The following is an 18764-nucleotide window of genomic DNA, read 5'->3' as shown; positions in this document are numbered from 1 at the left end:
TTAAAAATTTTCTCCTCTCATCTTAAAAGTACAGCCCCTAATCTTGAAATCCCCAAAGCTGGGGTGGGGGGGGGGGGGGGGGGAGAAAAGGGAGAAGAGAAAAAAACTCCCATTCACCACATCTATGCCCTTCATGATTTTAATCAACCTCTAAAAGGTCACCCTTTAACCACTTATGCTCCAGCTAAAAAAGTCCCAGCCTATCCACCCTGTCCCCATTACTCAAATCTTCCATTCCTGGCAGCATCCTTTCTGAACCCTCTCCAGCTTAAAAGGAGGACATGGTGACCACAACTGAACACAGTACTCCAGAACTCCTGCTCCTATTTTGCAATGCTTTAAATTTCTATAACACATCCTCTTGCCGATGCTTCCTCTTTGAAAACTTCAAGCTCACTGACTGTCAAAGCTCTCAGTTCCATGTCTTGCAACTCCGCTCCAGCCTCTATTGGACTGTATAGCCATCTATGGACTTACCCTGCAAGGGACCATCAACGATGCTAATGACTCTTCTGCAGAAGCCCTTGTTCGAAATTAAAGCATAACAGAAGTAAGCAGTGAGCAGGATAATAAAAAACAAACAAGCAATATCTCAATCACTGCTACACCACTATTTCAAAAAGTGAGGTAGAGCCATAATTGAGAAATATAGATTTGTTAGCTTGACATAGGAGGAGCAAAAATGATAGAGTCCATTATAAAAGATTTAATAGCAGGCCACTTGAAAAGCATGGATAGGATTGGAAAATGACAGCATGGATTTATACAAAGGAAAACACACTTGACAAATGGACTGCAACTTCTCAAGAAAGTAATTAGCAGATTTGATAAGGGGCAACCAGTGGATGGGATTTATTTGAACTTTCAAAAGGTTGTCAATAAGTTCCCACATAAGAGGTAGACATGCAAGATTGAAGTACATGGAATTGTTGGTATTGTGTGGATATGACCATAGAATGGGTTGGCAGACAAGAAACAAACAATAGGAATGAACAGGTCATTTTCCAGATGACAGACATTGACATCTGGAGAACTATAGGGATCAGTGCTGGGACCACAGCTATTCACCATAAATATTATGGACTTAGATGAGGGAACCAAATGGAAATTCCCCAAGTTTCAAGATGACATCAAGCTGGTGGGACAGTAAGCGATGAGGGGAATAAATTTGGATAAATGTGAAGTAATCCACAATGATAGCAAAAACAAGAGAAACTAAGTGCCCTTTTATACCAAAAAGGATTTATCTGATGACTGATGAGTCCAGAAACAGGGGCTTCTTTCTAAGGATGTGGGGTGGGCTACTGGAGGAGAAATTTCTTACACAAAGAGGTGGGCCTGTCAAATTCTCTACCACAAAAGGCAAGTAAAGCTAAAACATTGAAGGTTTTCAGTCAAGAATTAGATAATTCTTACAGCGAAAGAGATCAAAGAACATGGAGGAAGAGGGAATAGCTATTGAGTTGAGTGATCGGCCATGATCTTACTGAATGTAGGAGCAGGCTCAGAGGGCTGATTGGACTACTTTGCTTCTGTTTGGACCTATACTTCGATAACACTGGAGCTCCAGCTTCAGATTAGCTCTGGATCTATACCTTGAATAGGAATGCAGAAACAGGAGAGGGGAGTGGCAAGTTGTTGAATGAGAGAGAGAAAAGTTCAGATTGGGGGAGTGAGTAAAAAAAAAATGGGTGAGGCTGAAAATCAAGAGGTTGGCAGTAACAGGGTAGATTAAAGAGTGGAGAACCCTCTTCAAAATATTGGCAATTAGAACACGTGCCTGTTTGTCAGACTAGGGGGAAGCAATTTTAAACCAACCAAATGCTGATTTACAAGAATAGAGGCCCACATAAACTGACCAAAGTTAAAGCAAAACAATGTAAGATGGCACAAGCTTAAATTGATTCGAATTGTACCTCCCCTATCATTATTACTATTGCAAGTTTAGGATCATTAGCATATTTTGAAATTTTACTCTGTACTCAAACAGTCAAGAGTGTGGTGCTGGGAAAAGCACAGGTCTGGCAGCATCCAAGCAGCAGGAGAATCGACATTTCGGGCATAAGCCCTTTGTCAGGAATAAGGGTTTTCCTGATGAACTCACCTGATGAAGGGCTTATACCCGAAATGTTGATTCTCCTGCTCCTCAGATGCTGCTTGACCTACTGTGCTTTTCCAGCACCACACAGCTCTGATCTCCAGCAGCTGCAATCTTCACTTTCTCCCTCTGTACTCAAAAGATCCAAATACATAACAAATGGCTGTCAATGCAGTCAGATGACACTACATTTTATTTAATTCTTTGGTGAAAATAGTTTGCTGGATTAGGTTACTTTGGTTTTGTTCCATGTAAAGTTATTATGTAAAGTCAATGTTAACATTGCTACAAGCTACCTACTATGTTATCCATATTCCTAATATGAGACCACTCAGACATCCTGTCAGATTACTAAGAATTGATTTAGTGTCTACTAATCACAAGATCAATGTAATCTTTGTGATTCCTCACCAGACTGCAAAGAAATTGCATGGATCCATATCCCCAAGAATTAGGTTTAGTTTGATATTATACTGAAATGGTGTTAAATTAAAGTTAATCTTCATTTTTCTAGGACACCAGCCGAACCAAGTAGTTTTATTCATTGTACAGTTCTCTGGGAAGGATTGGCTACAATTAATTTACAACATAACTGACTGACAAAAACTTATAATGTCAAATTGTTCATTAATCACTAATAGATATTTATATATAACAAATACATCTCTGCATATTACTTTAACTGTAGGTTGTATACCAGAGAAATGGGTGGCTTTTATTTCAGCCCACTTTGTAAATGAGTCAATGAATGCGATTATGGATGTGGAGAAAGCAGGGTAGAAAGACAACTTTAGGCAGGAAGCTATTGTCTGAATAGCTGTCCATTGATGACAAATAATATTGCCCAGCAGAACAATGATAAGAAGAACCAGATTGAAGGAAAATGATTGCGTACTTCTCAAACAACTTAGGGTAGGGGCTGTTGTGTTCAGCCTCTGTCTCCACCAATGATAAAGTTGCTGGATAAATTGGGTAGTTACGAGCAGAGCTGTAAGCTTGTCAAGTCTCACATCTTGATCCTGAGGTCACCTTTTCAGAAATTGCTGATCACTCAAGGATGAGTGGCTTCACTCCTAGGAATCAACCTTGGAGGCCAAACCTTCAGAGCTTCACCAGCAAGGCGGTGAGAGGTAGTCACAAGGAGAGATGTGTCCAGGGATTGGAGGCTAAGACTGGGATCTGGCTTTCAAGCTCCATCCCATTTTCCACATCCCTAGCCAAATGGAGTCACTATGTGTGAAGGAGCAATTATGAGTCCCAATCTGGCAGGTATGTTATCCAGGATTCCCAGTCAGGGAAAAAGCCACTTCATTTGCCCAGAAGGCTGGTAATTGGACCAATGGCAAGTTGCAATTCATTTACCATTTGTGTGGGCTTTAGTCAAAAGTTTACCAACAGTCCTTCTCACCTGCACTTTTGCTAAGGTGGCAAGAATAGAGTCAATTGCCCAAATATCTACTCTAGTTCCCTTCTTTGCCAATGCCAGAGGTTAAACTTGGACCCTGTTTGCAGCTAGTCATGCAGTTACACCAGTCTCTGCCAGATAATTTGTTATCAAAGTGTTGAAGTCAGCAAGAACTTTAGTCCAAGCAATTTGCATTGATTTCAAGGCTCAAGAAACACCATGACCAAATCATTTACCTACATTTATCAAGAATGGATTATATTTTAATACATGTATATTTTCTATAACCTGGTCAAGTAATTTTCCCAGATGTGCAGTTAAGTAAAGTGCAATATCTGGCTATAAATACCATGTCCACTATTCAGGTAGCTCACTGATATGGTCCATGACTCTTGCATCAAACTCAAGCCAGCACAATCTAAAGTTAATGACTGCGACCTCAAACTTTGTTAGGCCCTTTCTACCCTCACTTCAAACACTTAGTGCCAATGTCTCATTTGATTTCTCCACCTTCAACACAAATTATATGCACAGCTCTCCAACTTATTGCCTTTACTTCATCCTTCACACCACTTTGCTTGAAACTTTAGGTTTGAATTAATTGCCCAGACTGTCCTGTCAGGAAGTCACCCTTGATGTACAGCCAGCTCAATCCCTAGCCTGAGGAGACCCTCTGAATTCTATCCTTATAGATGTAAGCCAGGGCTCCCTGTTTAGCTCAGGTTGCTGACCCCAATCAGAGATCTCCTAGTCAATGAGATCCACCTGGTCTTTGTTCCAATTATACATCCCTCCACCCTTCCCCACCCACCTAGTCCAGGGTTATAGGTCTGGTGTTTCTCTTGTAGCTGAAAGAGATTTTCAGCCCAGGGACTAGTCCCTCTGGGTCAGACTTGAACTGGGTTGTAGCTGGCCTCTTGTACCTGGACTCACCTCTTCTCCAGGCAGTAATGGTATCAAAGTGGCAATTTGCCTTTCAACACAACAGGTCCACGGTGGATGCTGCTTCCCTGGCCCTGCACTCATCCCTGTAATATCTGGACAACAAGGACACCTCAGTCAGACTCTTGCTCATTGAAGACAGCTGTAGTCAACACCATTATCACCTCCAGACTGACCTCAGATCAAAGTCTCAGCTCCACCCTCAAACTAGATCCTCAACTTCCTGACCCACAGATCACAATCAGTGGAGATAGATAACTGCATCTCCATGATCATCCTCAACATTGGACACTCCCAAAAAAGGATGCATTCTCAGCCCCCATTGTACACTGATGGTGTTGCCAAATTGGCAATGAACACCATCTACAAGTTGGCTGATGACACCACTGTGGTAGGACAGTTATCAAATGATGATTTGGAATACAGAAAGGAAATAGAGGGCTTGGTGACATGGTACAATGACAACAACCTCCCTCTCAATGTCAGGGAAACAATTGAACTGATCATTGACTTCAGGAAGGAGGAGGACACACCTCATCTGTCTCAATGGAACAGAGGTTGAGGGGGTGGACAGTGTCAAATTCCTAGGAGTGACAGTAACCAATCTGCCCTGGACTTCCTATGTAGATGCAACATAGGAGGTGGCTCAGCAACACCTCAGGCCACTCAGGAAATTTGGTCTGTCCATAAGGGCCTTCACCTTCTACAGGTCACCATAGAAAGCATTCCCTCTGGGTGCATCACAGCCTGGTACAGCAACTGGACCATAAGAAACTAGAGAGAAGGTTGTGTGCACAACCCAGGCTATCACAGAAGCCAACCTCCAATCCATGGGCTCCATTTACATATCTTGTTGCCATAGAAAGGCAACCAACATCCCAAAGACCCCTCCCACCCCAGTAATGCTCTCCTACAACAGTTTGTCAGGCAGAAGATACAGAAGCTTGAACACAGGCAGCAGCAAGTCAAACAGCTTCTTTCCTGCTGTTATTAGACTGATGAATGGACTCACTTCAAATAGTAATGTTGATCTTGCTAATGATCATCTTGCTTTGTACACTTGTGCAGTGTAACCTGCATGCCTCATTTTGTCTAAACACCCTATGATCTGTAGGCCCTTGTTCACAATGAACTGGTCAAAAAACACTACTGTACTCAGGTACATGTGACTTCAATAAATCAAATTGAAGATGTCCTGGCTTCTTTGATAGTCCCTGGAACTTTCTGAAAAGCCCCTAGATATTTAATTAGGACTTCACTCAGGCAGCCTTTCTCTAATTGAAAAATGTTGAGCCAATCCAAGTGAATTGTTCTCAATCAATTCCACCCATCAAGCTTGGCCTGAGCCTTTTACTACAAAAAGTGGGAACTGAACCACCTGCTTCTCATAGGAGACTAATAACAAAGTCATACCCCTAATAGTTCCCTGGTGTACATTCTCCATCTGGCTGAGGTCTTGCACAAACTTAATGGCTGGAGTTCAGTGAATCTTGTTAAAGACTGGTTCTCCAAGTACAAATACAGCTGTACCACTATCAACCTCCATGAGAACCAGGTGACAATTTAACCAGGTATTTATTTTCATTGGTTCTGATTTGGATGTTGCTGAGCAACTTAACTGTTCCAAACCACATGTAGATGAACTTTCCAGGGTGTGGGGTGGCCTGGCTACCAGCCTATGAGTTCTTACTCAAGTCAGGTGACAGTGGCTCAAGTGGTTAGCACTGCTGCCACACTGCACCAGGGTCCCTGGTTTGGTTCCATCCTTGGGCAACTGTCTGTGGAGTTTGCACATTCCCCAGGTGCTCCAATTTCCTCCCACAGTCCAAAGATGTGCAGGTTAGGTGAATTGGTTATGTTAAATTGCCCATAGTGCTAGTCAGAGGGAAATAGGTCTTGCTTGGTTACTTTTCAGAGGGTCCATGTGGACTGGCTGGGCTGAAGGGCCAGGTTCTGCACTGTAGGGAATCTAATTAGACTCCATTGCAGTTTCTGTTCTGCATACTGGTAGCAACAACAGCTTGCCAGTCTGGATCCTGAAGAATATTTTAGACAGTCATTTGGCTGAGGCTTAGCTTTGTTTTAGGCTGACCTAGGAACACTGATCATGGTATGATGTGAGGCTCTGCGATTGCCTACATTCAAGTAGTGTTTCCCAAGCTCAGTTTGACAGGTGAAACTGCCCACTTCCATTTGGATGCCCTGTATCTCCCATGCCCCACTTGCTACATTTTCTAATGAGCAAACCAGTTGTAATGCTTGTTTTAAGTCCAGCTGGGCTTCAGCTCATAGGTGGGGTTACATTAAGTGTACATACCAAATAGTCACTTAGAATCTCATTCAGGGTTAACCAAAAATCATACACCCTGCCAGTCTCAATCTCACCCAAAATTCCCCATGGATTCCCCCAGTTCTCAAACTGAAGTTAAATCAATAGTGTCAGAATTAAAGGAAGTTTGGGTGTCTTAATACTCCTTAGCTAAATCCATTAACTCCTGCAAAGGTTTAGTATCCAGTGTCTCAAGAAAGTTAGGCTCCTAATAACCAAAAATGCTACAGATCCACAAGCAGTCAGAACAATTATTTTTCATATGCCCAATGACATTTGCCTAGAAATAAATATTCTTTCCCATACTGGGCCCAGTCTCCAGTAGCAGGATTGAAGAAGTCAGGCTTCCTAAATAAAGGCATGATGCTAAAAATGCTTGCCCAAGCTCTGAGTGAATTTGCTTCAGGAATGGACTTTTCTTTTGTTGCCACTGAAACAACTGCATAGAGGTTGGCATTATGTCACCTTTTACTTACATATGCACAGTACATGGAGTCTGACCAGCCAGCTCTGAAACAGTGTGACACTTTTTGTAAGCTGAATTGTTTAAAATAGTGAACATTAACAGCTGTATACAGAGAAACAGCAATTTTACAAGGGAGGGGAGCAGCAAAGTTAGGCCCCAAACCCTAATGTTCAATCAATTTACAGATAAATCAGGGCAAACCTCAAATCCCAGTTTCAAACATTGTCTAAGTATGTCATTACAGGACAGCAACAATCCAATTATTAAGTGCACACAATACAGACCCAGCAAGCCCCATCCCTCCCAACTTCTGGCTTCCAAGGTAGCCCACCCCATGCCCCTTTCAGTTCAGTCCACCCTGACACCTTTTGACCACCTTTGGTGAGCCTGCCCTGGTACCTGCCCAGGGTGACAGCAGTCAGACCAGCCTACCCACCTCCTGGCTCACCACCCCAATGCACCATCTAGAGCATGGACTGCCCTGACACCTTCTGGCCACCTCTAGGACCGCCTTCCCCCTGGGATGACCGGGTAGCCCACAAACTCAGCCTGCCCCATGTGTCTTCTGGATCTCTGCTACACTGAGCCTGTCCCACTTATCCCTTCTCAGGGGTGGGGGGGGGGGGGAAGAAAATGCTCAGAATGGCCTACTGACCTTCAGGCTCTGGCAGTAGGATGGCCTACCAGCCCTCTAGCTCAGGTGACAGCTTTCAGGGTGACCCTCAGGCCTCCAGCTCACAGTAACACCAGGAGACCCAGGGCTACACAAGACAGTGCAAGTGATAGACCCAACAAGAAACATTGTACAGTTAATTGTTAATTAAACAGTCCTTTCTGGTACAGAGTCCATTAGCATAGACATTTTCCTTCAAAATGTAGAGTCCATTCTCAGGAATGGAGCCCACTCCAGTATGCAATGTGCATTGTCAGAAATCAAGTCCACTCCAAACTACAGAGTCTGTTGCTAAAGACAGGGTCCACAACAAGGGCAGAGCCCACTCAAAGGCAGCAAATACACACCCCACAGCACAGTCTCCATAGAGACCTGGCCTAGCCTTGGAAAACCAGGCCCACTCACAGGAACAGTGCATTGTACAGGTACTGTTAACACCAGGGTTTTGGTCCACTCCTGAAGGCAAGGACTTCTCCCAAACTCTAGGATATAGCAAGTGCTCACCTCCCAGCACAGGTGAGCAATCTTCCAGGGCTAGGCCTCCCCACAGGAGCAGCTCCTCTGGAAAGATATATTTCTTCACAAGGACTCAGTCCAAAACACCAAAAACAGTGAGGATACATAAAAAACTAAAGGGCTAAGCCCAACAAAATTACATTGGGAAAAGGACAAAGGGAAAAAGAGTAGCAGATTAATCAGCTGGAGAAACAACAATCCTAATGAGAACTGAGCAACACCTGAAACATTGTTAAACACCTGATGCACATAATCAATCCTCACTGAAAAGGAATGTCAGTTAACAAACTGGCTAAATAATTCAGCCAGTTCAGGAATCAGGTTTCTCTCAAAAAGGGCAGAAATTAACAGCTAGCACAGTCAGTCCCCTAAATTAAGACTTTGAATCTGTTTTCTTCCTGTTTATAATATTTTAAAGTTTATTAAACAGTTTAAAAACTATAAACATTTACAGCTGTATACAACAGCAATTTTACAAGGGAGGAGCAGCAAAGCCAGGCCCTAAACCCTACCATTCAACCAGTTTACAGGGAGGGGACAACAAACCTCAAATCCCAGTTTCACATAAAAGACAGTGACAATGACATTTGTACACAAGAGGACAATCCAGTTACACAAATACAGACCCAGCAAGCCCATGTCCTTTCCACCTTCCTGCCACTAGGGCAGCACACCCCTACACACCTTCCAGTGCTTGGTCCACCCCATTCCCCTTCCAGTTCAGTCCACCCTGACACCTTTCAACCACCTCTAGGACAGCCTGCCCCAGTACCCACCCAGGGTGACAGCAGTCAGGACAGCCTACCCACCTTCTGGCTTCACTAACCACTACACCTTTCAACCACCTCTGGGGCAGCCTGCCCTAGTACATGCCTGGGGTGACAGCACTGAGGATGGCTACCTGCCTGCTGGCTTTCAGTCTGCCCCTACATACCATTGGGCTCTCACCCACCCTGATACACCATCCAGCCACCTCTAGGACAGCCCATCCTTCCCTGGGATGACAGGGCAGCCTACAAGCCTTCCAGATCTCAACCCACTCCTATGCACTTCCTGGTGCTTGGCTGCTTTGACACCTTTCAACCATCTCTAGGACAGCCCATCTCAATTACCCCTTCTCAGAAAGGGAGTGTTCAGAACAGCCTACCCACCATCTGGCTCAGGGCAACTGGCATCAGAGTAGCCTACCAACCTTCAGGATGGCCTACCCACCCTCTGGTTCTCAGGGTGACAAAACTTTCAGGATGACCCATGAGCCTCCCAGCTCACAGCAAGGCCTGCCAGACCCAGGGAAAAGACAGTGCAGGAGAGAGACCCAGGAAACACCACAATACAATGAGTTACCAAAAACAGTTCTTTCTAGTACACAGTCCAAATCTATAGTCCTCAAAATAGAATCCATTTCCAGGAAGAGTCCACTCCAGTATGATATAAATTGTCATAAAGAGTCTACTCCAAACTGCAGAGTCCATTACTAAAAACAGTCCACAACCAAGGACAGAGTCCACTCCTGAAGGCAACAAATGTACATCCCACAGCACACAGGTGCTTAGTCTCCATGGAGTCCTGGCCCAGCCTTGGAAAACCAGGCCCACTCAGAGGAACAATACATTGTACAGGTGCAGTTACTCACAGGGGTTTGATCCACTCCCAAAGGAAAGTGGTTCTCCCAAACTCCAGAACACAGCAAGTACTCTCCTCCTAGCACACAGGTGTTCAATCTTCAGAGGGCTAGGCCTCCCCACAGGAACAGCTCCTCTGGGGAATGTATGTCTTCCACAAGGACTCAGTCTAAAACACCAATAAAAATTGAAGACACATAAAAAAGAAAACTAGAGTCCAAGGGCTAAGCCCTATCACAAAACTAACATTATCCTTTTCTCAATGAGAAAGAGGCTGCAACCAACCAGTGAAACAACAATCCCCTAGTGAAAACAGAGCAACACCTGAAACACATTGTGCACATCAGGAGTTTAACAATCAGTCCTCACTAAAAGGAATGCTAGCCAACAAACTGGCTAGAAAATTCAGCCAGTTCAGGAACCAGGTTTACACCCAGAAAAAAAGAGCAGAAACCAACTACACCAGCAACATACTGATTATAACACCAGCTAGCACAGAGTCAGCCCCCTAAACTAAGGTTACTCTGAATTTCCTGTTTATATCATTCAGCCAGGGCTTTCCTGATTGGACCAGGTTAACAATCAATCAAGAATCTCACAGTTAAGGAGATCCACCTGGCCCTTCTCCCAATCACTACAGATTTTCCCATAGTTAGCAGGGCAGCGGTAGACGTCCGGTAGGTGGCCACCGCCATCCAACGCCTTAAAACGGCGGTGCTCGGACCCGACGTAGTGCACCAGTTGGAGGACGCTCAGGTGTGCGGTGGGATCCCGTCCGCGCTCACCCCGGCCCGGACGGAATTTCACATTGGCCCCAAGGTCCCGTACTTCCCGCGGGAGCCTGTGCCCCACAACCTGAGCCGCCTCCGGAATTTTAATGTTGTCCCCTTAAGGGATATAAAAAGGAAGGCCCTGTATCGACTGCTGCTGCACACCGTCCACCTCTTCTCCCTCATCCACCGTCCGGACACGCCTTGGCGTGCCCATTTGCCACCGGGCGGTGGAGATCCCCAGTGGAGGGCTCTCTACGTGGGAGTCCTCCCCCTTTCTCTCGGGGATTTGGGGTGGAGGGTGCCGCACGCAGCAGTCCCCTGCAACCGCAGATTGCGGTGGTTCACGGACTCCCAGCCCAACTGCTTGTTCTGTGGCGCTGTGGAGTCCGTGGACCATGTATATATTGGGTGTGGGCGTTTGCACTCCCTTTTTGATTTTCTTAAAAACCTTCTCCTCTGCTTTTGGCTGTACTTCAGTCCCACGCTCCTGATCTTCGGGCACCCGGTACGGAGGAGGGAGGGCAGGTCCGAAGATCTCCTCGTGGGTTTGCTCCTGGGCCTGGCCAAGCTGGCCATCAACAGGTCCAGGCAGCGGACCGTGGAGGGGGTCGTTAGGGCCGACTGCCTGCCCCTCTTCCGGGGTTACGTTAGAGCCCGGGTGTCCTTAGAGAAGGAGCACGCGGTGTCCACCAACACCCTGGAGTTGTTCAGGGAGAGGTGGGCGCCGCAGGGAGTGGAGTGCATTATTTCTCCCTCTAACTCTATTTTGATTTAGTCCCTACCCTCCCCTTCATTGTTTGATCACACGGCATTGCCCTTTGATTTGAAGTGCAGTGCTTATCACTGGCCACTCGGGTGTTTTCCTATCTTCCTGGTGGTAGAAATTGAATAAAGATTCGTGCACTTTGTGTCTTTCACTGTGTCTCACACCTTCACACACACACACCATGGGAAAAAAAAGTAAACAGGAGTCTCCCTAAAAAAAATAAAAGAGAAAGAAAAAAAAATAACTACAGATTTTCCTTCCTGTAACAGCACCAACTAAATAAAACTGTAGTTTATTTCCCATCTCCTTTAAATTTCTTTCCCTCTTAATCTCTGCAGGTTTAACTCTCCTGTCAGCTTTGTATCTATCAGTCTGGATCAGCATCCATCTGAACCTTTTATTCAAGTGTTGCTTCACTCCAAGTTAACTGATTTACCAAAGAATTTCTTTCCTCAGGAAATCCTCAAACTCACTTTTAATGTTACCATTAGTCACCTCTCCTCAGAACGGTAACTATAACCCATCTGCTATTTCTAGCTCTGATCCCAAATGATACATGGTTTCATCTCTATTGTTCCTGATGTGTCATCATTTTCGCATACAGTGTACATTTTCCAAATTGTTTAAGTTATCCAACTTTAAGTTTATTTCATTCCTACTACTGGTGCCAAAAACACAAATAACATTTCCTATGACTGGAACTATAGTGTGTTATCTCTCCTTGACATTTGCAGCATTTGTCATGCTGGTTATCAAGCTTGTCCTTCACCTCTTTCCCATCATTCATCTCCAAGGTAACCAAATCTCCATCACTCCAATCCTGCCTGTTTGAATGTCGCCAGCTTATCTCCACCATTGGCTTGTGTTCCAACCCCCAGATCATTAACTTCTGAGTCCCTGGAGGATGTCTTCTTGGCTCTTCTTAAAGTGCGTGTTTCTCCATCGTCACAGCAACTTCGTGCTCGTGGTCAGTTAACATTCAGCTCGAACTGTGCAGCATTTTACCTGATGCCACGTCTGTGTGATAAAACTGTTTGCTCAACGTCATGTCATAGATAAATCATAACATCCTTCAACTGAACATTCAGAGAACATTCAACCCTCATCAAAGTCCAAACCGTAAATACTGCCCTTCAGCCATTTGTGTTTTACAACACTGTTCAGAGACAAAATGTCCTTTCATGAGCTTATAAGTATCATTTTTATTGACATGATTGTCAAGAGAAGCAATTTAACTCTCCAAATCTTATAGAAAATGCTTCATTCTTTATACCAAATGCAGTCACAAGGCTCTCGGCCTGAGGGAGCTTTAGTGATGTGATTCATCAGTGTCTAGACATTGATTGCTTGTAATTAAAGCTAATCACAGAGGGACGTTATTCTATTATAGAACTAAGACATTTGTAACATCAAGTAATGGTATTTCAACATATACGTTCATTTTTAAGTCCAACGATGTAACGTTATAAGCTGCCATTGAATGTTCACAATGAATTTGTGTCAAATTAAAGTGAAAGGTAGCATGTCTTCTCGCTCACAATGGTGTCCAGATTGAGAACAGTGGGGTCTTTTTCGAAACGTCGATGTGAAGGGATAACATTTCTCCAAGAGTGCTCCTGATTGTTAATCACAACTTTAGCAGCACAGAGTGATGTAAGAACAGGACTTGGGAAAGTTAAGACTTTGTCACGAGTGTTTTGGGTGACTTCAACGGATGGCACTTGGGAAGTGTGAAAACAGCCAGGAAGTGGACCAAAGGTAGGCCATTCGGCCCATTAGGCCATTCAAGGAGACTATGACTGATCTGATCATGCTCAACTCCACCTTCCTGCCTTTTCCCCATAACCCTCGATTCCCTTATTGATTAAAAACGTGTCTATCTCAGGTTTGAATATACCTTGTGACCCAAAATCTATAGCTTTCCCTGGTAAAGAATTCTACAGATGCACTGCCCTCTAAGAAAAGAAATCCTCCCTTATCTTTGCCTTAAATGGATGTTCACTTATTCTGAAATGATACCCACTGGTTCTAGACTATCCCACAAGGGAAGACAACCCCTCAGCATCGACCCGTCAAGTACACTAAAAGTCTTCTGTTTTAATTCAGTCCCCTCCCATGCTTCTCAACTGTAATGAACGCCCTTTAGAAATCAAAATATATTATATCTATGGGCTCCTCCTTACCCGTCCTGCTTGTTACTTGCTCAAAAATTTCTATTAGATTTGTCAGGCATGATTTTTCCCCTTCATGAAGCCACACTGACCCTGCTTCCATAGATGATGTATTTTTGAAACTGCTGACATCGTCTGCCATTGCTTTTCCAGTGACAGATGTTAAGCTATCTGCTCTCAGGATTTTTATTTTAAGTCCATTCCTTTTTGAATAAGGGTGCTACATTGGCAGATTTCCTGCCCTCTGGGACTTTTCCAGAATCTAAAGATTCTTAGAAAATAACCACCAGTGCATCCGTTCGCTCTGCAGCTAATTTCTTTAATATCCTAAGATGCAACCATTAGATCCAGGGAACTGATCAGCCTTTAACTCAATTAGTGTCCCTACTACTTTTTCTTCACTGGGAATACTTATTGTATTTATTTCCTCTCCCACTTTAACTCCTTGGTTATTTCTGTTTTTGGAATACTATTAGTGCTTTCACAGTGACGATTGTAAAGCATTTTTTCAAGTCCTCTGTCCTTTCCTAGTTCACCATTGTTAATTGTTTCGTGCATGGGAGTGATGGTAGGGCCGAAGGGGGGATGAAGTGCTGCCCCATAGTTGCCTTGTGACACTCTTTGGACTCATGTCCAAAAATCTGCAGGTTGGGTGGATTGGCTATGCTAAATTGCCCATCGTGTCCAGGGGTGTGCAGGCCAGGTGGATTAGCCATGGGGAATGCAGGGTTACGGGAATAGTGTGGGGAGTGAGGATCTGGGTGGGCTGCTCTTCAGAGGGTTGGTGTGGACGCAATAGGCCGAATGGCCTGCTTCCACACTGTAGGGATTCAATGAATTCTACGCTGTGATGTTCATAGAAGACAAATAAAAGAACTGAATATAATTTAATCAGCGTAAAATGCCATGATTGCAATATAATTGTTGTTATTAACTCTGACCATTGTTGTTTTTCTCATAAGAAAATGTGAATATCAGAGCAAATGAAATAGGAGCAGGAGTAGGCCATTTGGCCTTTCAGACATGCCCTGCTATTCAACAATGGGCATGGCTAATCTGCTCCAGGCCTCAAATCCTCTTACACATGAGTTCATTCTAGACTTCAATACTCTAATTGTTCAAGAATCAATCTAGCTCCTCTGCAAATACCTTCAGTGATCCAATCCCCACAGCATTCTGGGCTAGAGAATTCCATACATTCACTATCCTCTGGAAGAAGAAATATCTTTGCATCTCAATTCTAAATGTGTCCCTGTATTCTGGAACTATGCCCACTAGTTTTAAACATCTTCTCAACCCCTAGCCCATTAGGTACCCTTAGAAACATGTCTGTTTCAATAAGATCATCCTTCATTCTTCTAAAGTTTAAAGAATAAAGACCCAATCCATTTAGCCATCTTAATAAGTCAACCCCTTTATCCAGGGATATCAGGCACTGTGAGGCATTTGCCAAGTTTTTGCCTGCTTCCTAACCTATCTATCTCCCCTTGCAGATGTCTTTTGACCTCATCACAATGTGCACTCTCAAAATATTTCAGCTTCTTCAGCAAAATATTTCAGCTTCTTCTGCTCCACCTCCCATGTCATCAGTATTGGTGGTAATTAATTGAAGCCTATAGACTGATCCTGCTGGCACTCCAGTAGTTTTGTCTTTCCAACCTAGATAAAAGACCTGTTGAGTGTAACTTTCTGTTTTCTGTGTGTCAGCCAATCCTCAAGCCATCCTAATATATTATCTCTAATACCATGAGCTCCTATCTTGTGCAATAGTTTTTAATGTAGACCCTTATTAAATGCCTTCTGGAATAGCAAATACTTCCCCTTATCAACTCTGCTTGTTCTGTCTTCTGAGACCTCCAGCTAATTAGTTATATACAATTTTTCTGTTACAAGATCATGTTGCTTTTTTTCCTCTAACAATGGATTCTAGCATTTTCCCAAAGACAGCTGTTAAGCTGTTAAACTTACAGTTTCATGCTTTCTGATTCAATGCCTTTTTGAACAAGGGCACCACATTAACAGTTTCCCAACTAATTGGAAACATCCCAGAATCCAATGTATTTGTGCTGGCCTACCACTGGTTTTTGCCAATTTGTGTACCTTCATCTTTGATTGAACACTCTCATTTACTGCCTTTGTTAACTAGGGGAAGTTGATCCTTCTCAATGACAGCTCAGAGCAGAATAAGTTTTTGCTCAGCTTTATGCTTAATTGTCTGCTATTGGTCATCCTTAGTCCATTTTTCTCACTCATTATCCATAACTCTTTTCTATCATAGTTCAACTCAGAATTAGATCAGTGTAGACAAGTCAGAAATACTTGTTTTTCTGTTAAAGTTAGCCGTGAGCTTCCTTTCCTTCCATCTCTGACTGAAAGGGGAGTCAATCATCTCAAAGAGATTGCCTCATTCATCAGTAATCTAGACTATTTGTAACTATTTACTTCCGTTCTCTCTTTGGATTTTGTGCTCCTTTCTACTAGACCCAGAAAAGAAAGACCATTAAAACCTTTACCTGGTAAACACCGTCACAGAATATGTTGCATCTATGAGACTCATGCATCACATTGCATAAGGAGTTGGGTAAGTGTCAATGGTAGATAGAGAAATGGAGAGGTGATGAAGTGCATCAAATATGAACACCAGAAGCTGTTGTAGGTTGAGTATGTGTGAAGAGTGATTTAATAGAGAATATTTTGCAAGACAGAGTGAAAGGTGTGGTTCTTAAACACAAGATGTAGTTGAAGCAGCAAATGTGTTAACCTCTCTTGGCCCAGTGAGATCAATAAGTTGCCTTTTACATTTCGTCTATAAGCAGGGCATTATGCTTCCGCTATCCTCGCTGCCATTATCTCCAGTTGTTCTTTCTTGCAGATTTTTCTTTTCTTTTCTGGGGAAACTATGTGTCCCTCTTCGTCCTCTCTCTCTGATGCCATGCATGTTCACTATTCCTTTAATCATTGCCATTTTCCATTTATATGCTGGCCTCTTGCATTTGGGGAGATTGCATCACATTGATAACACCAAGCATAGAAGTCATAATGAATTTGTAATTTTAAGTGAATTAAAGTTGCACATAGTACTGCCCTTTTGGCTAGTAGGGTTCTGTCATGCAATTTCATATCCACTCAGAAGCTTCCTTCATATTAATATTGGGGCTGTTGTCACTGTTCAAAGAACACCAAGCATGTTGTGAGGTGATTGCATTAAGCTATGATTATTATCCAGCTGCATAAATGATAAGAGCCTTAAGAATTAGTCTATATTAAAAATAAATTACAAATGATAAAACAAATCTTCCATTCAATTGTGTATACTGAAAATGAACAAGTTTTAACAAGCTGACTCATCTACTTATTAAATCTAGTTCCATTACTAGTCTAATAAAAATTTTATCATAAATAAACAGTCTTTGCTTCAACTCTAAACATGACAGAAATGTTCTCTGCTCAAGCTGCAAGATTTGTTTCCACAGAAATGTGTCACTGGTTCATGCTCCATCATTATAAATCTTGTCACAGTCATGGGAAACCCTGTAGGTTAAATAATAGAGCAGCATTAGTTTTAGGCTTATCCAGCTACAGTACATCATCTCGCTGATAATGTTGCCTACATTTGGCAAAAGAGTGCATTCAGGTACTTCGAATGCACAGATATTGGAACAATGTCATTTGTTCAATAGACAGTGAGATTTGCCATAAAATGTCTGCTGTGATTGTCTGTTATTTTAGAAGCTGTGGTACTGACTGTTACTCTGCTGATAATGTCCAGTGTTGAATACATACGTTGGGATTGTCTTTGACCTGATGTGATGGATATTAAAATGACTCAGATCATAAAATGTGTGAAACTCTATTTCAACATTTACCAAGTACACAAATTATACAAACCTTATCCTAGGCTAGTGTTTTTTTAAAAAATACATTAGCATTCTCAAAACTAAATGTAGAACACTTTTTTTTTAATGTGTCGGAACAAAAATAAGCTTGGTCTGAAATTTGCAACATGACTTTATTTTAAGCATGTTGTAAAACATTCTTTCTCTTCCCTAACTCTTTCTACAAATTACTTAATTTGAGGCCACCTACTAATGGTGAGGCAGAGAGACTTTCAGCAGATATGAAAATTGGGATTGATGTATATAACATAAATTAGAATCAAATTTCTTGTTTTATATTTTTGCTCAAAGTCAAGATTATCCCCAGTGGATCATTTTGTCCCCTCATTTGCAAACTTGAGACTAAATTGTATTAAAGGTTTCTGCTTTCTTTTCTAACATTCACAAATGGATGAAGATATAGTTCAATGTCATTATAATGCTTCATATGCAGTTCTGACATGTGAAGTACCATCTGTGACCTGTATACAGGAAGAATGTTCAAATTTTGAGAGAAATATAAATTGGCACATTGACACTGATTTTTTTTAGGAACTAAAAATAGAAACCAGCATTACACAGAAGTGCGGAACTATTTAAACCAAAATGTCAACGAACATCTCTGCATTTCCAGGCTTTAGAACTCCGGCATTCAAAATAAATGAAATGACCTTCAAAAAACTTAGTCAAATTGGTTTGTTTGTGTCTTTCTGACATAAATGAATCCAATGTGGTTCACATTTTTATTTTCTGTTGCCTGCCTCTTATCTCTGGGTAAAAAATAGGTATCTGAGTTTTTATACATGACTTCATATTCTAGTGAACAAAATTCTAACTCACTGATGTAAAAGCTCAGCAAAGATGAGTTGCAATTTTCTTGGTGGCCAGTTTTCTGAGTACTCTCTTTAAAGAGGAAACCTCATTTACTGCCACACATATAGAAGATGCATTGCAGTTCGGATTCACTGTGAAGGATAAGTGCAACAATGACTTAAGACAAGGGTGAGTGGCAATGGTGAATGGACAGACTGGAATGTGAAGAGGTTCTGACACAGAAAGGAATACATACCTCCCTACATAGTAAAGGAATGTGCATAGAACTGTGCAGTAATAGACTTGGGATGGCAG

Source organism: Chiloscyllium punctatum, chromosome 9 (assembly GCF_047496795.1).
Source record: "Chiloscyllium punctatum isolate Juve2018m chromosome 9, sChiPun1.3, whole genome shotgun sequence".
Classification (NCBI taxonomy): domain Eukaryota; kingdom Metazoa; phylum Chordata; class Chondrichthyes; order Orectolobiformes; family Hemiscylliidae; genus Chiloscyllium; species Chiloscyllium punctatum.
This window is presented reverse-complemented; position numbering follows the sequence as displayed.